At 41.0% G+C, this 22,865-nt stretch overlaps 1 protein-coding gene across 3 annotated transcripts in view; it reads right to left on the reverse strand.

Moving 5' to 3' along the window:
- The window catches only part of nlgn1 (neuroligin 1), a 316,065-nt gene that overhangs the window by 287,468 nt on the left and 5,732 nt on the right, over positions 1 to 22,865 (reverse strand). The gene's annotated exons all lie outside the window — the stretch shown is intronic.

Genomic DNA, 22,865 nt, shown 5'->3' on the forward strand with positions numbered 1-22,865 from the left:
ATGATGAGTAGTTTGGTGTATCCTCTGTGCAGTTTTTGTGCCATATTTCTGGTTAGTTGCTTGTCAGAAAAATGTTTACGCTCCTGAAAGATTTGGGCCAGAAGTGTTAGAAGCAACACACATCTGTGGATTATCCTGCATGTCAAATCTCCCACACATTATTTTCATTGCAACTCCACACACTGGCTGCATGTGAACACACACATTAAAGTTTCAAGGTATGCCTTTGTTGTATTTCCCATGTTGACAAGCATTAACTCTCCAAAAAAGGAGCTATTTATCACAATCATTCATTCGAGCTACTCCACCTTGAGTATCACTTGTCTGGTGAGATTTATGGTATCAAATGATGCAATGCAACACGATGCAGCATGTGTTACACAACTGTTGTTTCTGCTGGTGGAAGACAAGAAAAATATTTCTTGATGTAAAACAAAATTTTTGTGAGAGAACACAAAAAAGTTTTTTTTTTTTTTTTTTTTTTTCCCATTCCGGACTCCGTATGAAGGAAACGATTCATATAAGTCACATTTGTGCAAGGAAGCCAACTGTTATGCAATAAATAAAAATATCAGTTAAGGGAGGAAAGCATTATATCGGTTAAAAAAAAAAAAAAGTAAATAGGACAAAATTCACAACAGTTCCCTTACTCAGTATAAAACCTAAATAAAATACAGGTTAGTTAAAAAAAAACAAAACACTGAAACAAATCCAAATTTATTTCTTGCATCAAAGGACCAGACAGGAGATATTTTCAGGAGAAAATATGTGCTTGTGTGTGTGTGTGTGTGTGTGTGTGTGTGTGTGTGTGTGTGTGTGTGTGTGTGTGTGTGTGTGTGTGTGTGTGTTGTTGTTGTTGTTTATGAAGTGTGTACATCGGTGTGTGTGCATGTGTGATGTAGAACATGACGGCTTGTCATCCCCAGTGTGTGTTTTTGTGTTTTTTTCACACTGCTTAGGAGTCAATGTTCCACCTGGATGAGCTCACCTTCAGATTTCATACACTGAGGAAATCCTATTTACCTGCACACATACACATAAACACACACACTGACATGACAAGTTGTCTAGTCAGCTAACAAAAATATACTATTTTCACACACACACATACACACCTATGCACAAGCAGACATACACATGCACACACACTTCAATGAGCTGAGACACCTTAAGGAAAATATTATGTGATTACACACATGTACACGGTGATACACTGGGGCTAGACGGAGCTCGGTTTTGAAGCACACACCCCGTTCTCCAGTATACACACACACTTCCCAGACAGAAAGGCAGGCAATGAGTGGCAGGCAGGTATGAAACAAGACGTATAGACATTTACAACATCAGCACCAGGAGAAACATAATGGGGAGAAAAGTAGAACAAAGACCGCAGGAGATATAGATCAAACTGCAGTGTGTGATATACAGATACACAGACAAGAAGCTTATGCTCCCACTTTCTATCTGTGTGTGAGAGAGGGATCATGGGTAATTTAGCATGCTTCACAAGCAAACTGGAGGTAATTAGAGAAACATGATAACAGGGGAAAGTTAGAACCTGAAACTAGGATATGAGTTCATGTATCAGTCAAAACATCCACCCCCCCTCCACCCCCCACCCCCCCCCCACACACACCACACCCACACACACACACACACACACACACACACACACACACACACACACACACACACACACAGTGGTGTTTCTGCGTCTCTCATCTTAAACTTAAACCAAGTCTTCATCCTAAAATTTAATGATTTATGTTCAGGGGACTTTGAGTGATACATGTGCACGCACATACACACACACCGAGCAAAGTGTGTTAAAAAGTAAGTAATATATTCAATATACAGTGTAAGTAATATATTATTTGGGTCAGGAAGTCTGGTATTTCATAGTCTGTTGCAGTTTGATTCAGTTACTCCCCTTTGCAGACACTTAAAAACCTTTTGCTTTACCAGGTAATGACCTGGTCTCCTAGAAATTCTGTTTATGCACACAGTACATTCTCATAACACTGTGGTGACAAAGATCTTTTTTTTTTTTTTTTTCCTGGATCATGTCCAGAAGCAACATTTTTATGAGTGAATGAACTGCTAAATTTTTCGTACCGTATTGTAGTGACATGGAGGCGTTCAAGGTGGCTTGTCGCCATAAAGACTCTGACACTTCAGGCCAGGGTTTGCATCCTCAATCAAAACTGAAGGGGACATTTGGTGGACATTTAAACAGATGAGTCATCTCAAGAACTGAACAACTCACAGAGTTTCAGTTTATGGCAGATGTGCTTTGACAGCGACACCAGTAAATGAGACAAAGGTTAACAAATCCTGTAGGGACAGAACGGTCTATACTACATTTCTAAACAAAATAAATAAATAACAAATAAACTATTTCTTCACATTTAACTCAAATAATAAACACATCTGTTCATGAGAGCACTTTCCCCAGTTCCTTGAAACCAGCTACAACAACACCTGAGCTTACATCTGCAGACGAACAGGAGATAAGCAATTAGAAACTCATCAGCATACTCCCCGTCATCTCAAAGGTCGTTGAAAATGTTGTAGCAGAACAACTGATTGGACACCTTGATTCCAGGCCCTTTCACATCCCATGTAATTTGTTTCCAGGAGACAAAAAAAAAAGCAGTTCAACTGAAGCAGCATGATGCTATTTCCTTGAAGTTATTAAAACAAATCTAGATAAAGGATGGACTAAACTAGATTTAGTAGACAAATAGACAACAATCCAAAACTAGATTTAATTCTTTAATCCTACCTAAGTGGCCGTCATAAGTGTGTGCAGGCAAACAATATACAATCACCTTTAAAACCCTGCACTGTGAGAGTGCCACAAGGCTTTTCAGTGCATACATGGATGATCTCCTGTCAATTTGCAGTGATGCTGAATTCATGATGTATGTAGATGACACCCTGATATATACCATTGGCATAAGGTACTGCAGCAAAGAACAGTGCCTTTAGAGTGAAGATGGAAATGAGGACATGATACGTAATGATCCAAGTATCAGGCCCATATCAAGTAAAGGAATCCTTATTTTTCAGTGTGGTCGGTGCAAAGGTTACAAAGCAACTTATGTAACATTTTCATTGTCTTAGTTGGATTACCATTATTGTAGAAAGCATGATGATCAATTTCAAAACTAAGTGTTTTGTGCTAAATTGAACATGTTCTTTTTTTTAATGAAATCAGAACATCACTCTGACATCATTCTGCCCGCTAGCCTCTCATTCCTGGAACTAACCCAACATGCTCATCATCCACTGCACTGTATTTTTGTGCATTCTCATTACAAACCTGCCCTCCACTCTTGGAATCCAACTTTACACACCTGATTCTTCCTCTTTCTTGCTGTGTTTGGTTGGTCTATCCCTGTGCCCAAATCTGCCTGCCATATGTTAGTGAAGACCTAAATTCACCCGCAATGATCATGTGTTCTACTTCTGTTTGAAGTCAGGGGGGTGGTTTTAATGAGAAACATAGCTGCACAATCAGACTGTACAGTAAAACAGAATATTTTGCAATCTTCACAGCAGAGAGAAGGGTTAGGGTTAGGGTTTAAAGGATTTTTTTGATACTTCAATACTTAATATATCAACTGCACTCAACAGGAACACTCATCCACATGGACACTATTTTCACAAAAAGTTTGTTTGAGTCAACTTACGTATTTGTCCAACCTCTCTCTACTACTACTGTTCTGCTTCCACATGTACTACAGTTGGTTTACTCTGGTAATGCTTTCCATTTAAAGCACAGGTGTTTACCACCATCAGAAGAAAAGCATTTTGACACATAACGAGACATATGCAGGGAGACTGGATAACAACTTATGTCTCTAACCATGGTTGAGGGGAGCACATCCACCTGCACAGCCTGCAACAAAGCCACATGCCTCTCTGCTCTTTCATCAGCCTCCTTAGGACAAAAATGGCTTGTTGTTACTGGCTAACAACGTTATTATGATACGTGCACATGACCTTTCTTCCAATAGGAGTTCTCTCTGACCTCTGACTGTGAATAACAGATCTCAGATCATTCAGGTGCACTCTGGTCCAACATTCAGAAAAAGCATCCATGTTGACAAATGTATAGGCTGTATCAGTAACAGGTAAAATCAGCAATCCATACTGTATGTATGTTTACTATAATGTTTCCTGTTCTCACTGACTTACTTCTGTTTCTCCAAACACTGAGGTGAACCTGGGCACATCAGGTCCAATCAACTTCACTCATCTGTTTCATATATCACAAAGCAACAGTGTCTGTATTTGGTGTAGTAAGCACAGCTTTTCACATACCACCCCACACCTGCTATAGTGACCACACACACAAACACACACACACATGCACACGCACACACAGAATAACACAAACATAAACACTCAATAATGCCAAAGAAAAAATCACAAGTCATTTCATTTCCTGTGATAGGCCGCCTCTCAGGTTGTAATTGTCTTTCAAATGCACACACACACACACACACACACACACACACACACACACACACACACACAACCAACTGTCTTGCTGAAGACAGGAAAATCTATACATCTGCACCCTTGGGTAAAAAAGAAAGAAATCTTGAAAAAATCGAATAAGTTCAGTTTATACTTTGCCTCATATCCTATGTCGTGTCGTCAACATTGGTCACATGTAAGAATGGTGTAAAATATATCAAACAACGCGTAAAAAAAAAACAAAAAACATGTAATTGTTTTCTTGTATTGTGTATTTGAGAGCCTTATAAAATCCATATTCATCGTGCAAAATCATGTTAGCTGCCATGTTGATGCCAGAGGAAAAACTGCTTCGTCGGCCGCCTTTAAAAGTCAGCAGTTTTTTTGTTATTTGTTCAGGGACACAGAAGAATTGCCTACTAAACCTCTTTTACTTTTAGCAAACTGAAGCATGCTAAATGGTCCCTTTGGATCATGTCAAATGAGGAAACCAGTGGAATATACCCACAGCTTCTGTATATTGATGGAAAAAATACACAGTCTCAAACATCACAGGTTGTTGGAACTCGGAAATTACCAAGATATTCATGCAGCCGTGCTTTGGATCACAAAAGAACAAAAGAAAATCTCTGGGAAATGTCTAGCATCTTTCTTCTAGCTTAACTTAAATGCACTGAAACCATCCATCCATTTTCTATGCCACTTATCCCTTTTGGGGTCGCAGGGGGGCTGGAGCCTATCTCGGCTGTCAACGGGCGAGAGGCGGGGTACAACCTGGACTGGTCGCCGGCCGATCGCAGGGCACATATACACACCATTCACGCTCACACTCACACCTAGGGGCAATTTAGAGTCACCAATCAACCTAATGAGCATGTTTTTGGTCTGTGGGAGGAAGCCGGAGTACCCGGAGAGAACCCACGCATGCACGGGAAGAACATGCAAACTTCACACAGAAAGGCCCAACCCGGGAATCGAACCTGCGACCTTCTTGCTGTGAGGCACGCGCACTACCTGCTGTGCCACCGTGCAGCCATGCACTGAAACCCTATTTTTTATCAGCTTCTTATGAGTGACAGAAATAACTAGAAGCACACAGTTGTAGTTATTTTAAAGAGAGCACTGGCATGATCACAGCAAGCCTAATTCAACGCAGTTTTAAAAGTACTTCAACCATTTAGCTTTGAACTCCTCAATCATTGTCAGAATCAATATGGACAATTAAAAAAAACACAATGCAACTCCACTGCCGACAGTTGAATGAGAGACTGGGGTGTGTTATGCCAATAACAGCTAATTTAGCCTGGAGCCTCTAGCCTGTGCCAGAGATGAAGAGCTACTACAGAGGTCTGGTAAGCTCACTTCTTTCTAACTCCACACTGACAGACTTTTTTCTTTTCCAAACTTCTGAACTAGTCAAGCCCGAGCTGAGGCTGTCTCAAGTGACACTACTTGGGGACATTATTTATCAGACTTCACAGAGCTCCCTCTGGAGACATAAAAGACTTTACCCAATGTTTCACATATGCACTAATACTCTCCAACCCTTGGAAACAGACTTAGAGCCTTTCTGAAAGGTGTATATATATATAAATATGTGATGGGATCTAGGAAAACATCTCGAAATTTAACACCTTTTGGAGATTTTAATATCACCTAGAAGCTTATTTCAAGCTCTTTTCAAATCTGTTTTCAGAAAAATTTTGAGAAAAACAGGTTTAAAAACAAGGATTCTAAATCAGAACACAACCAGTTACCTCAAACCCTCTCCGTCTGTGAAGCTTCTACATCTCTCTCTTTGCGCAAAAATGCACATTAATATGACTTCATCTTCATGTTATGTGGTTTACTATGATTAGGGTGACCAGATGTCCCGCTTTGTGCAGGACAGCCACGCATTTCCATTACTTTTCACACACCCTGCAAATTGTGACATTGTGGCACTGTCAATAACAATTTGCAACAACCTCACAATTTGCAGGACTGTCCTGCACAAAGTGGGACATCTGGTCACCCCAACTATGACAGATAAACCGTCTTTTTAGGCTATGTAGACTAACAAGTTATGGGCGGATTTCATGTGCTGATCGTTTTTCATTTGTAGAGATAACGACAAACAGAGTGCCTAATTCAAATAATGTTTTTAACATATTAAACAAGCGAAATACAATGAAATATTTTCAGGAATGATAGACAAGATAATAAGACAAAATAATTATTTAATAAAAACCCAATTTCACCAATATTTCGACTTTCGACCTATTTTCACCAGTGCGACATCCGACAGGCTTTCCTAGATTCCATCACATATGGAAATATAGTTCTTTTTCAAAGGCAGACCTTTCCTCTCATGTTCCTGTATATCTAATACAAGACTGAATATGACACTGAGTATGGGATTTCATGTCTTTCTAAGGTGGACTATTCACTTTATACCCAGGGAAGTCAGTTTGCATCTGCTGATGTTATTGCTTGGAGGCCTCATGGGATGCAGGCGGCAGTCAGTCGAGTGGTAACAACGTGGGAGTGAAGGTGAAGCATTAAGTGAGCAAAAAATTGGAGTTTCCCATCTGCCAGCTCAGAAACGGGAGTAGAAATCCCCATTTTTCCCTGTGAAACATCTGTTGAGTCAGACTAAGTAATCCCAGATGCAGTGCCTCACTCCAGTCAAACCACACATGGTGATGAAGCTGACAGTCATCTCCTCCATCCTCCCAGCACCCAAACAGGCATACTGGCAGACAGAAGCCCCCATACCCCTCCCAGCAACAATATTTCTGAACAAATGACCGCTTATCGACAGTGCCACACAAAAAATGATATGTAGACAAACAAATGCAAAACAGAGGCAGCACTCACAGAATAATGGTGGACAGGCAACAAGAGAGAGCAGCAGTGAGAGCCCTGAAAAGGAAGCTGTTTTCATTGATTGTTCCGCAGTTTTGTTAATGAGTCCATAAAAGTGGCTGCAAGTGTTTTTACAGCGAGGCTGGAGAGAAAGAAATGGCATGCCGCTCTTTGTCATCACGGATACATGAACTGCTGAGAGGGACATAAACCTGTCAGCGAGTCGAACGCTGGTCATTGGAAGCACGCAGGAAAACATCTGAAACTTCTTCACAGTTTACACCAACAGTATCACTGCCCTTCATCTCATCCAGCATACTTAAACCAATGCATGCATGTCTTACATACACTGGGTCAATGGCACCATGGTGGCACTGCATTGTTTATTGATGTGCAACATGCAACATCTCAAAGGCAGCGGACTGAGAAACAGGATCTGTATTCCCTGTTGTTTGACCCATTCTGCTGTCTTTCCTTTACATGCAGCAATACATCTCCACCAAACAGATATAAAACATGGAGGAAAGTTCACATCTTGACATTAGCAGCTGTCTCTGTGAATATCCCTATTCACTTCAACTGTATGACAGATGAATTCCAGGTTGTGTGTCCTGTGATGATGCTGGGGGATGGCTAAGTGTTGTACAACATACTGTAGAGGGGTCATGAGAGACATTATTAATCTTGCACTGTTCCCTAACGTTTTTCAGCACAAGATATAACCAGACTACAAACTGCAGCATCCTCTCAAGGACGACAGAGTAATTTTATTGGACAGAAGGCTGAGGTGACTGTACCTTGAGGGTCAAAGGAAAAGGTTAAACCTGACTTGGTTACAGCAGATTAGCTGTGTAAATTCCCTTCTTACAACAAAGCTTTGTTTAATTATGTGTGCTGGCTTTATTATTTAATGAATATATATATATATATATATATATATATATATATATATATAGTTACACGTTTGGCTTTTTTATTCTTATTTTCCCTCTTTCCTCCCTTTTTAGTTATTCATTAGTGATGCATGTACCCTGTCCTGGACAGGTCCCTGCAGGCTATATGCTTTTGAATTATGTTGAGCAGCATGAGTTTTCAATGTGATTTCTATATTGAGTGTTTCCTTTAATGATCTACTTTAATGATTAGAGAAACTGCTTTCAGACATTTTAAACATTTCCATGCACACAGTAATTTCACAGGTGGGTCATTCAAGCAGCAAAACCCAAAGCTGCAGTTAGAAACTTGACGAGACAGAGGGAATTAAACCTTCAGTTTCTGAAATGAATTTTTCTTTGACAGCCCTGACAGAGCTCAGGATTTATCATGAGGATGGTTGCTTTACCCCCATGAACCTGGACTGTGTGTGTGCAACCTTTTGGATGTGCAGAAGAGCACAGGATATTAATTAACATTAGATCCTGAGCGATCCTGCTGCCATTTCGGGAGATTTAAATAATCAGTGAAGTGCCTCGTGCATGAATGTGCACAGTTTCTTACTGTTTCTGCTGCAGGTGGATCACTGCAGGTATTTAATAAACTCAAAGTGAGATGATGTATTATTTATATATATATTATATTATTTATACCCTCTCTCTCTGTCTCTTGCTATGTCTGTATACAAGTTGTTTAATTTGCATTACATGTTTTCAACTAAAATCAGTTTTCATCTGTATCTGTGTTGCTTTGGGAAACCACATGTTTTGTGTTCCCCTTTATCTATGTTCTCTCTGATCTACAGTCATGTTATAACCATACGTATGCTCTGTATGTATACTTTAACTGCATATCTCTATCTCACTCTGAATTGCTTTCCGTGTCAGCTGACTAGTAAATCAGACCAAAAAAAAAAAAAATAAATGACATGACTGCATTTCATCTCCACTTCTCTACTTGTTTTGTCTTTGTTATTTAACTTTGTGTAAGTCTTTGCTCTCTGGTCTTGTCTCACTGCATTCTTCTGTCTCTCTTATTGTGAAGCAACAGGGAAATTACCATCAAATGAGCGGCCTGCCTTTCCAAGTCAAGAAACCCTGAGAAAGATTTATAATTTCAAAAGTTATTAGGAGCCACAGTTTGCTTGTTTATTGCTCAATTAAGGAACACTTAAAAACAAACAGAATAATTAACAGTCGTGCTTCCCTGGAGTAGAACATTTTGTGGCACATTTAGAAAAACTCATTCATTCATTCATTCATTCATTCATTCATTCATTCATTCATTCATTCATTCATTCATTCATTCAAAGAGCTACAATGGATTCATCCTCAAACTGTTTGACCTCTGACCAGTCAGAGCTTTGTAGAGGGGTTAAAGAATGAGGATGCCACCTTCAAGCACTAGAGCCAGAAAAATAGTGACAAAAATGACCAGAAAAATGGAGACTGGTGGGATTAGATGAACATAGCTATACGGGTTATAATTCAACAAATTAGCCTGTAATGTGGTCCACCAGTGTTACCACTAATACAGTGGTAATAATAGTATGGCTCTTTTACGCATCTTTAATGGTTTTTGGACAACGAAGGAGATGTATGGCACAGAGGTGTCAGCCACATCAGGCCGTGGTGACACAGGGAATACTTGCAAGAAGGATAAATTCATTGCTGGTGTTAGTCTTTTAATTATATAAAAATAAGATCAGATACCACCAGCATTGTCCTTGAATGAAATTTGAGTAGGCTACATGGTTCATCCTGGCTTTCTACTCCCACACTGATACAAATTAAATTACAGGTTTGGATTATAAAAACACACTGCATGTCACCAATTGCCAAATGCACCAACAACACATTATTCAGGGGATTAACACTTGAAGACACACTGAGTCGTAAGAACATAAAATTGCGTCTTGTCTTAATCATTAACAGAAACAAGCATGAATCCTTGGAAACAAGGAGAAACAACAGAGAAATATTAATGACTGCACTGGAATCATATCTATGACACGTGACCAAAGGAATTAAATGAAGTAAGTTGGTTTTAACCACCTCACTGGCTGATTATTTCATTTGCATTCATAAAGAGTACTATAGTTCCATAAGGCATTTTGCTGCACTCTGTTTTCGTCATACTGTATGAGGAACACTGCTGTGAAATGTATGCATCTGTTTTCTCCGTCTGCCTCTTCCTATTCCTGTTTCTTTCATTCTCTCCATTTCTCCCTCTCTACTTTGGTGTTAATTTCGTTGTTGCTTCACTTGACTGGTGATTGAACGCCACCGGGTGTTCAGAGCAAATTTCACACGTGGTCGGGACTGGGTAACCAACTGGAAAATCCCTCTTCAATCTTCACCTCGCGTCTTCATTCCATTTCCTCCCCATCCTCTTATTCCTATCCTCTGCTCGTTCGCAACTCTTCATTTCTGTCCCGTTTTTTTTTTTTTCCACCTCAGCATTTCGTACTCTTCTTAATTCATTTCTGTACATGATTATGTGTGAATGCTTGACCCTTGCTAGACCTGCTAATGGGAATACCAGCACATTTCTCACTGCCTGTGCCACATTTGCGCTCCATCTTCCATCTATTGCCTCTTATCACACTCTCGTATTTCTCTCTGCTATAAAGTGCATACATTAACTGATATTAATTCTAAACATTTGGTCTTTTTCATCATATTCATATTCTTTTGCATATTTCCATTCATTAGTTTCCGCAGTTTTGAAGCTGTGAGTTGTACATGTTTATAAACCCCATATTTCCTCTCGTATCTTTATTCTGCCTGTTTTTTTTTCTCATTTCTGTTGCTGCTTTGCCCTGCAGGGATCAATAAAGTTTTCATCTTATCTCTTTGCACCCTCTCAGCTCCTGCTATCTACTCCACTCCTACTTCGCCTCTTCTCCTCTCTCTCTTTTAACACCTTTAATCAGATCATCCAGCCTCCATCTTTTTCCACTTATTTACTGTTCTCCTCCTCTGCGTGCCTCTTCATGACTTTCTTCTCTGTCTTTTCTCCTATTTTTGTATCTCATCAAGTTTCTTGCTTATCGTCTTTGTCTTTCATTTGCACTTTGACTTCCTGTCATCCTTAGGCTCTCCCCATTTCTCCTCTCCTCCTCTTCACATTCCCCTCTTCACCCTCTTCCCCTGCCTCTCTTCACTTCCTTCCTCATCTTCTTTCACCTCCCTTCTCTCCCGTCTCTTTTTCCTCAGTTCCTTCACTCTGCTCCCAATTTCGTCCCGCTCTCCTCCTCTGACCCCATCTCTTTACCTTCTCCCTCATCCTTCACTTCATCTCTCCTAATTTCACCTCCTGGCCGGAGCAGGAGTGCTGTAGTGGCGTAACAAATCCCCGCTGAATCCCCTCAGTCTGAGTCGCCGGTCTAATGAGCTCAGATCAGCCACGGCAGCCTGCAGCCACTCTGCTGCCATTTCACTGACGCTCAATGACAGCTATTAAAGTGACATGTGGGTGGGTGTGAGTGTGTATATGTGTGTGAATGTGTGTGAAGTGGGGGGGTTGCACATGTATATGTATAGCAAATGTGATGCAGATCTGCACGTGTGTAGACAATTTGAGTTTAAAACTGCTTAGTACAAAAATTTATGCTAAATGCAAAAAAAAAACAAAAAAACATTGCACATATCAACAGATGTGATGTGGCATAGAGAGTGTGGAACCAATATATATTTTAACTCTAAAGCTACTGTATATAAGGGGCCATTCAAAGTGAGGCTTGGTTTTCAGAATGATTTGCAGAACACTGCATGAAAACAAAAGCAAGGACTTCTATTCTAACATCTCTCAAAAGGTTTCTAATTAAGTCGTGTTGCATAAGCCTGAAAAGTCACAGTTCACCCGTAGCCTTTAGCAGGGTTTGAACTTCTGATATATGAAAGTTAAACACATGCATTTCCACTCAGATCTGACTCAAAGTTCAGTAACAAGCAGCATGATGTAGCATGTGGGGTCAGTGACAGCAGACCTCGTCATATATTCATAACACACAACACAAATGCAGCCCATCTAGAACCTAAACCCATGGGGAGCTACATGGAAGATCTGCATGAACGTTCTTAACTTCTGTGCATCCACTGTTCTAGCACATCCAAGCCTCCAGATTTGTGATAGTCCTGTGGTATATTTGCTGTTTTCCTCTGAATGTCGGATCATATAGGAACAAGCATGAAAAGATGCGTGTGGTTTTTGATGATGTTCAGACTGGAGTTAATGGCCACCAGCATATTAAAGCTGCACTGATAAATATTCTTACAAAAACAATGTATCAAAAATAAAAAACATTGAAATAATTTCACTTTTCACTTCTAATTGAGAGACCTTGACTTAACATTCCCAAGGTCAAGACTGAGCTTTCATGGTCAAATGGATCAAATAACTATGTTTAATTTGAAAGGGTCGCTCATAGTGCTGGATCCAGAGACCCTGCTGAGTATTTTGCCCTCTTTTAGCTTGTCTCCTGCTGCATAGTGCAGCATTTTAATCAAAGTAAGTTTTGAGATATATACTCGTATGGCACAAAAAGTTGAAGGACTACACAGTTGCAATTTCCAAACCCAGCCCCGTCAAAGCAGTGACACCTAACCACAGTATCATAATGTATTGAAAGATCGGCTTTAATAAAGTAGAGTCAGCATGTGGAGGCAGCCAGTAGGTGTAGTGATTATCTGAGAGGGCAGTCGGGGGAAAACTAAGGGCCAATCATTTCATCCTGGCTTGTCACCACACAGAACGTAGTGTTATTTTAAAGAGAGGCTGAGAGAGGGATAGAACAGATAAAGAGAGAGAGAGAGAGCATAAGGGCTCGCAGGAGACTTATGGCTTAGTCAGTCACCCAGCTAAACACTCCATCAGCCTGTGCTTTAGTCAGTCTCATCCATATCCTCCTTCTATTTCCCATCATCCATCCATCCATCTCTCCACTCGCCGCTGTTGTGTGATAAATCCTCACAACATCACAGCATTTTAGCCATCCCTCCATCCCTTTGTCTGTCCTATTTTAAGCATCTCATCTCACCTCTGTCTGTGACACACACGCACACACTCACACACACACATCGGGGCCTGTGGAAGGGATTTACTGAAGAGGTGCTTATGACTATTTGAGGGATGTGCTTAGCTTGCAGGTCCGTCCAGCTTCAACCTCTCACTGGTCTGAGAGAACCAGTCAGCCTGAATATGATTCGTGTGTGTGTGTGTGTGTGTGTGTGTGTGTGTGTGTGTGTGTGTGTGTGTGTGTGTGTGTGTGTGTGTGTGTGTGTGTGTGTGAGGGCGAAAAAGCCAGGGAAAGGGGAGAGGAGGATGAAAGTCCAAAGTCCACTATAAATAGTCTCACATTACAGTTGTACAATTACCTCTGTGTCCAGAAAGGAAACTTTACCGGGCTTTGATAATCCAGTGTGCATGATGCTGTGAGCTCACAGACGCTTCAAGCATCACTTATTTGCAGTTTTCATCCAGATTTGAAACACATGAAGTCTAACTGAACCACACTGCCAGGCAAGAACACCAAAAGTGGACAGTTCTACCAGACCTTGAAATGTTCAGTGACAATGCTTTTTTTACATCCCATTCCATTTCAAGATGTGGTAACTCCAGCGTGGTTAAGATTATAGGGATATGTCATGGTTGCAATGTGGTGCTACACACCCATCCACTCTCTTACTCTCTACCCCGCCACATAAAGGCCAAAATATTTTCTATGTTGCCACTGAATGTTGGGACTGGATGGAAATCATGAGACGAAAAATTGTCCAATATGGATGTAATTTCTCAGGAAATTGTGCTGGTTTCATCAGTGGTTACTCACTATTTCTGATTTCAAATTATTTGAGGTAAAAGCCCTGTCTAAATAAGTCGTGGACTAAAGTGCGTTTCCAGCAAACATGGTCAGAATTGGGATATGATCAGCAGAAAGCACTTGCAGAGCCATGGTATATATAAATATCCACGGAAACAAGAGGCCAACAATTGATGTGTAAAGGAGGTCAAATGTAGACTAAAGTGGTAACAATGGACGTAACCGGACAATAGATAATAAAGTAAAGACAGTGTGAATCATCTCATCATTGAGAAACTACACAGCTCCAGGTAAAAGCTGTAGGAGCGACATGAAGAAAAATGTATGTGTCTGTTTATCAGTTTCTCTGACCGACACACAAACACACTGTGCAGCACAACATCCATCCACATTCCACAACCACTTCACTTATTAGGACTAGAGTAAAACAGGCTATTCAGTGCACTCAGCAGTAGAGTGGCAAGCAGCAGCAACAGCCCTGAAACTCGCAACACAGTCTACAACCACTCCACAAATCTCCTCCCTGATTTGGATATATGTTTTATCTGACATCAGCCACTGTGTCTTTAGGCTGATATACCTGCATGTTTTTCTTTGGATCATTTTTGATAACACACATTCATGGCTTTCTGGTCTTTGAACAAACCAATAAATTCCTGGTCACCCCTTGGTCAGCACATTTGAAATGTTCAAGTTGTCAGTGTAAGCCAAGTTGGTGGATACTGAAAATGACACAACCCCTGCTATGTGCTTTCTTTAAGTTTGGGTACAGCTACAGTCTGAACTACTACTCAATGAAGACAGTGGAGGATGAGAACCAAAAGACCTTCTAATGGCTGCTCTACACCACAAGGTTTACGTTCACCTGACCAGGACCTTTTAACGGTGATCATGATTATATCCTAATATCAACTACAGTCAGCAGGAACATAACCAATAGTAGGTTTATGTTTCTCTCTACAGTCAACTATCAAAAAAGGGCCGAATCCACACAACAGTCATGGCCCATGAACAACATTTTCACAAAATTTAAATGAATATACTTATGGAACACAAACATGACACAAACATTTTTTTTCCTATGCAAGTAGAGTGCAGTGTTAAACCAGAGTCAAATTCCTTGCATGTGCACACATACTTGGCTAATAAAGCCAATTCTGATTCCAAGTCTGATGACAAACCAACAAAAACAGTGCAAAAAGCATTATGCCGCCAGTGGAAGTAATAAATACGAACTTACTAGCAACAAAAGCCAATTGCATTAACAATAAAGACAATTGTGAGAGGACCATCTTTTTTTTCATTTCTTTTTCCATTTTCCAATAAGCACCTTTGCTCATATTATTTCCAATTATTTCAACAAGGTATACTGTCCATTTGCCAGGCTGCTTGCCGACTGTTAGCTGCTGCTCTCGAGGCCGCCTGCTTGTGACGGAACCTGGCTGACTGTTGTTCGGGCTGCTGACCGGGGAATGTAGCCTGTGTTCTGGCCTGTCAGTCTGGATCAGTGTGCCCTCCGCTCCTACGAACAGAGTTAAACTCCAGCACAGAGCCTCCAGTGCTTCACACACACAGCCCACACGAGCACACACATGAACACACACATGCTAGCCTAGGGAGCAGTAAGGTATACGAGCACTGAGAGGATGTGTCAGCTCACTTTGCCTCCTGTTCCGCTCCTCATCCTCTCTTCACCTTCTTCCACTGCTTTCCTTTCCTGTCCTTGCTCTGCAGTAGAAACGTTTGCACATGCCCAGTCTAGTCTGGTAAAATCAAAGGTTAGTAATAAAAACAAGACACTGAAATCAACAGTACAACCTGTACAACTGGCTGTAATAGACGCACTAGACCGGACATATATCCAGTGCACACACACACGCGTTGAAATGCGTCTGTTACATCAACAGGACTAATAACCTCACACGAAGGACGAGTGCATTAAGCACCAATCTGCCTGCACTATATTCAATTCCATCATCTCTGCTGAGCAAAATCGATACGTGAATATTTTCTCAGTCACAGTCGGTCAGTGGGCGTCCATACTAAGCAGGCTGGTGCCGAGAGTACCGTAGATTGGATAAAGTGGAAAGCGACCGGTGTTATCCGTGTGGGTGGTGGAAGAGCTGAGCTTTCCGTTCACTGTTTGGTTCACCTGGCAGACATTTTGTGCCTGGTTGCCAGAAGGGTCAATAGGGAAGTGGTGGGCTGACGTGAAACCGGCTTTCCTCGCCACCACACTCAGCGCGAGATGGATCCCTTCAGGACAGAGGTACAGGCACAGTGTATTGAGCGGCCTCCAGAAAGCACGCACACACATTCAAGTGTCAACACAATTGCACTAAAAATACACTCATTTATACAGCCAAATCTCAGGGACCCTGGGCAGGTTGAATCATTATATCTTGTTCCGAATCTTTCATGTTCTCACTCCCCTGTATCCAATTCATTTATTTTCATCTCTAAATCACTCGACTCATCTTTCCACCTGTGTTACACCCCGTGAGAGTTCCAGTCTGCGTCAAAGACATAATTAGCCAGTTAGTTTGAGGTGCATATCTGAAAAGCTGCCTCCCTGGGGGGCCACAGGGAGTCTAAAGAGGCTCGAAGCTATAGTGGGAATGTGACGGCCACTGCTGGGGCCTGTAGTCTGGATTTTGTTTTCATGACTTTTTGATGGCGTTTCATATAACATTTGGCTTCAAGGATGGAAGTCTAAATTGCCTCTCTGAGGACTTTCAAGTTTTTTTTCTTTTTTTTTTTCCAAGTAATTTCTTATGAAGAGCCTAGGTTGTGCCTTTTGAAAACCAGAGTTAGCAAAGTTTGTATGCTGAGGCAATCTGGCCGACAGCCATCAAAACAGAGTAGAGTTTAAGATTGTGGCCCCTAAAGTGATCTGTTGTTTGTACTTCTGACCAAAAAAATTATAAGATTTTATAAAATTCTAATATTTTTGCACTTTAAAAATGCCAAAATGTTGTTTTTGGCAATGAATCTCGCACAATACAGTCTGTGGTGATTTTTCTTACAGATCCCACTATTTTCACTCTGTGCTACTCTGGGTGCTTGAACAACGTGCTGCCGGGAGAGGCTTGTCAACGGTGCTGTTACGTCTCCACGCCTTGCTAGTTGCCAAGGAGATGCATATAAATGACTTTGCAGGCGGGCCTTCTTGGTGTTACTGCTTCATCCAACTGCCTTTCCATCAGAGCACGGACATTGGTTTGTCAGAAACTGCCAGCTGACTTCCAATCCAAGGTCGACAGTTTCCATGAGTTCGTTGAAAAGCAGGTAACTGAACACAACGTGTCACCGGATCATATTATCAACGTGGACGAGGTCCCCCTCATGTTTGACATCCCCATGGGCCGAAGTGTCTCAGACAAAGGGCAGAAAAGTGTGAATATAGTGACAGCTGGTCATGAGAAATCACACTTCACAGTGGAGCTGGCATTTTGTGGAGATGGATCGAAATTGCCACCGATAGTCATTTTCAAACGGAAAACCATGCCAAAAGATGAACCCCCCTCCCCCCCAAAAGTTGTTGTGGCTGTGAGTGAGGAAGGGTGGGTGGATCAAGAAATGATGAAACTTTGGCTTACAAAGTGCTACACTAAGAGTCCTGATGGCTTCTTTAAAAGACGCAAAGCCTTGCCTGTGATGGACAGTGTGAGAGCGCACATAACGCCACAGTTCAAAATAAAATAAAAGCTTGCAACTCCATACCTGCCATCATCCCTGGAGGCTTAACCAAAGTCCTCCAGCCACTCGGCATCTCAGTGAACCAAAACTTGAAGAAAGCCTTGAGTCACCTGTGAGAGGAGTGGATGGTGTATGGAGAGCACAGCTTCACAGCAACCGGGAGGATGCGCCGTGCAACTTTCCAGCAAGTCCTTGGATGGATCGACAAAGCATGGACTTCAGTGACAACTGAAACCATCCTATCAAGATTCAGAAAGGCCGGAATAACTGGAACTGATCCTGAGTCTGACGACAGCCTTGCAGAAGAGGAGTTGGTGGAGTTGTTCAGAAGCAACACCAAGGATGAATTCAGTGGATTCAGTGATGTGGAATGAGATCGGGAGCTTGGTGAACTTGCTTACCGGTAACTTGCTTGTTGGACTCGCTGGCTTTTTATGTTAATTTAGCCTCCCAGGTAAGTTCATTATGCTATTGTGTAGCTGAACGACTGTTAATGTGCAATACTAATGTACCGGGCACCTATTCAGCCTGTTGTTCTGTGTGCTGTTGTGTAGTTGAATAACTTCCCTTTCCAAATTACATGTTCTTGGTCTTGGATTTAAATTAATTAATTAGTAATAAATATTTAATCCAATACATTTCTAAATAAATGCGACTTATAGTGCAGTATATGTTTTTTTCCTCTTGACGCATTTTTTGACTGATGCGACTTATAGTCCGGAAAGTATGGTAAATCTTAAAGAGAATGGAACTGCAAAAACGATAAGGCAATTTGGGAAGATCAGCATTTCCTTCCTGTGCATGCAAGTTCTTAGAAATGATCCAATGAGCATCAAATATAAATCCTCCCTGCACAGTGAAAAGTGAAAACAGCCTTGGAAGCCTAGTCCCATAAAAGAAGAGCAGTCTATTAAGGCTGCTCCACTTTTCAGGAACCCCTCGTCCAAGTAAGACTGCACATAGAGTTATCAACACACACAGACTCAGTCACACTCCCCGGCCATGTAAACACACACACAAACACACACACACACAAACTCCAGCCATGTAACCTTAACAGCCCTATCAGCCTGCCAGCACAGTCTGTTCTTTTCAGCTCCATCCTCAGGTGAGCTTTCAGCTGACACAAATGTGCGAAAGGATTTGAAGCCTTTAAAATCGAAACCCTCAGGGACAGACACAGGACAGAGGAGGGGGACAAAGCCATCATCTTCTTGTATATTAGTCAAACTGGCTCCCCATCAACACTACTGAAGTATATTCTTTACTCAATGAAATGAATATACATCAAGTGACCTCCTACAGGAGAATCTGGACTCAGTTTCCAAATTGGCCTCTCCTCCTTTCCAAATGGACCATGTAAACTGGACAAAGCATTTGGTTATATTATTTGAGACGCATGTAAATACTTATATGGGAATTGTCGATCAGAGTAATTGCATTTGGAGGAAACAAAAAACAAACAAACAAAAAAGACTCATGTAACCGCAGCCTGTGATTCATGGCTTTCACCATGGCACAATGTTCCGTCCTCAGTCATTTTATCTTGACATCCGAATACTCTCATAAGCTATTAAGAGGAGCCGGGGCAGCTGAATTTGGTGACAATAGGATAATCATAAATGCAACTAAATTATAGTCACTAGGTGAGTCAGAGTAACACAGTGTTCCTCTGCACTACAGGTTGCTTTTGTTGTGTAAATGGTAAATTACACCTTGACATGCTGTTGGATTGTCATGACCGAAATCCTCCAGGCCAGTGCAAAACATTTATTCATTCATGTGGAATCATCCAAGTATCTACAGCCAGGCAAGTTGAAAACTGAAAAAAAAAATCACGCTCACATATTTGATGATTCTATATATGTACTGAACTTTGTTAGTTATCCTACGTGAATACAGACTGGACACTTTAACGTGCCTCTGATGTGAAGCATTATGCTTTCACTAGGCGACAGTTGGAACATGGGCTATGCAACTTAATCCCAATTGGACAATGATGAAAAACAAAATGCCAAACAATCCCTGATTTCAGTTCTGCTTTTCTGTCTGGTGTGTGATAATAAACAGGTTCTGGACTGTTGGTCCGACAAAATGAGCGATTTGGACAAATCACCTTGGATTTTACTATTTTACTATTTGGCAAAACAATGAATTAAGAAAATAACCCACAGATAAAAAAAAAATATAAAATCAATAAAGATCAAAGTGACACATTAGTAAAGCCACTGTGAGTTCCTCCCTGAATGGTATGACAGCTCAAAACTGCAAGAGGTTACGTCTTTTCAGGCGTTTAAGTGAACAAATGACAATTTTGTGCTTTTTCTGCAGCAGCAGTGGGTGAACACAAACTCAGAAATCCTCCAGGAAAGTAAGATCTATTATACTCTACATACACTCCAAAGTCGACCCATTGACACACTTACTGCAGTGGCACTTAATTTTGGCAGATACACCAGAATGAAATTACCTTATTCACAGAAAACTGAACTCTGTCAACAAATGTGAGTGGTTAAGGAGACGATGGCTGAGGCAGAAAGCTGCTCTTTCACACACCCTCTCTTAGCTGAGCACCACTAAACTGGTGAATAACCACAACTGGTACTGTCTGTTTACTTGTAAGACAGTTTCCAACCTTTTAAATGTTTTTGTAGCCTTCAGTTATGACCAGACTCTAACATTCTGTAAACATTTTGTAAAGACAACATTTTGGATGTGAGTGTGATATGTCTGCAAAGTGATGGCGACCCTGAGTTAATGTGGCACATCTTGTTTGAAGATCTTAAGCATCGGTATCTGGCCCAATGTTTCAGTATTTGCCTTTGCAGTTTTAGTTGGATTCCCACAGTTAATTCCACTGTTTGGCTTCCTACATTGTGCTATTTCCTTTTTAGGCCTATTTTCTGGTTTTCTGACTACTCCACCTAATGTGTTTTCCACCTAATGTTAAGTGTGGGCTGATGGTTTTGTGTGAGAAGCACAACACTTTGTTTTGTGCATCACATAATGCAATCCATGCAAATACTAACTGCTAGCCCTGCTCAGCTCATTCAGCTGTGTTCACTCAGCAAACTAAGCAAGAAAGAGAGATTCCCATTCCTCTGTATAGACCTTTCTGTCAGGACCCATTAGCAAGGCAGACACTGTGGCAAGTGGTTTGAAGAGCAGTCAAATGAATGGTGTGCTGCTACCCACTATTACTTACTTAATGTTCTCAGTACTACGGGATCTACAGTGAAAAATACAGTACAGCAGGGTATTTAAATTTAATGCTATGTAACATGAAACATTTTCATGATTCATTTCATGTTAATGGGTTAATTTCTTTGGATATATAAACTCTCAGAACAGTTTCATTGGAGTGCTTTTAAATAAGGGTGATATGGGTGCTGTTTAAAACCAACCAGCCACTCATGTGGTTGCTTAAGCAGCAGTTTGTGGATCGAAGAGTGTTGATCAAGGCAAGAGGCGAGTTGGATTTCCACATCATACATGCACTAAAACTCTCCACTGAAACCAGCACTGATAAGATTCTCACTCAAATTCTTCTAAACAGCACAGGAATGATGAATCACTGCAATTCTCCACAAAGCCAATACTGATTTGATTCTTGGAAAGAGCATTTATGCATTGTGACATTAAACCTCTGCACAGAACCCTGCTGATAAAATAATCAGCAGCTACCAGCCATGTCTCTGATGTTCGCACTGCTCAGGGATGTACAAAATTACAGCATGGCTGTGTAAAAGGAAGAAATGGCCATCCCAAGCCAAGGTAAAATGCTCTTGGGACATTCTGCTCAGTATTTTCCCCACCTCCTCTTTCTCATTCTCCCATTCCAGTCCTTATGGATTACAGCATGTAGATAAGACTAACCAATGGTTACACATCCACGACAGTGAGCACAGAAGTGGCTATACACAGAGCAGATGACAAGTGTGCAGTTGCCAGGAGCTTCAACAAGTGTGGGTCCGCACACACACTGTTATTCTGTGCAATAGACAAAGTCCTCCCACCATTAAAAATACCCAAGCCTGGACTTCTCAGATGCTGCACGGCCAAATTGGATTCTCAATACATGGAACTGTTTCTCGGGAGCCACCCGCTATAAACAAGGTTCCAAAATAGTATTCTATCTCTTCTGTTGCTTGCTGTGTTTCTTATCACCTCTGCCTGTCATCACTGATAACATGCAGGTATCAGTGCACCCTGTGGTCTACTTTATTTGAGCGGGAACAGCTTCCTCCCTGTCTTCCATCTCTGAATTCTTTATTTGGATGTGGCTGTCGGTGGAATCATGACTCCCCTGTTCCTGCTCTGGTGTCAGTGTACATGACCACCTCTAATGACGCAGCCTGTTTTCTTTTCAAAACCTACATTTGCATTTCTAATTACAAGCGTGCAATGTTTGTTTTATTTTCATTCCACGCAATTAAAACATTTTGATAATTAAAAGAAACAGCATAAGCAGAGCCGTAATGTTCACCTACGACAGCCCAGGTGCTGCCAAAAAATGTTGACGAGCAATATTAGCAAGACTACCAAAGCATGACAATAGCTGTGGTTTGTTTCTTGAGTGATTGTTTCTGCTTTTGTTAGTATTATTCATTCTCATGCTCCCCACAGCGCAACGCATTCAAATGCAAATAGCAGCTTTTTTCAGCTGTGAGGGATTCAGGATGAGGTGCTTTGAGTGGATTTCTGACGATGCAAACCACCTGTCTTCTTTCAAGAGTAAGTTGATGCGTTTCCAATCACCTGTTGTTATGGATTTTCAATTTGTGCTTAAAATAACTCGTAAAAAAAAATCGGAAAGTTGTCCCCAAAAAGTTTCTATGCTTGGCTGACACGGAAAAGTTAGTGTATTGATAAAAGCAAAATGCGACAAAGTGCAATGGAAACAGATTATTAGTTATGCCTTCAGTTAAAATTTTTGATTCTTTTTGACAGAAACCTAGATCTTATCAAGATCTCAGATCATCACAAGGCAAATCAGAATTCCACAGATTCCAAAAAATTTAAAAATAAAATAAAAATTCAAAAGATTCAATTTACATAACAGAAATGTTCCACT

The sequence above is a fragment of the Chaetodon trifascialis genome, chromosome 4 (genome assembly GCF_039877785.1).
Source record: "Chaetodon trifascialis isolate fChaTrf1 chromosome 4, fChaTrf1.hap1, whole genome shotgun sequence".
NCBI classification, from domain to species: Eukaryota; Metazoa; Chordata; class Actinopteri; order Chaetodontiformes; family Chaetodontidae; genus Chaetodon; species Chaetodon trifascialis.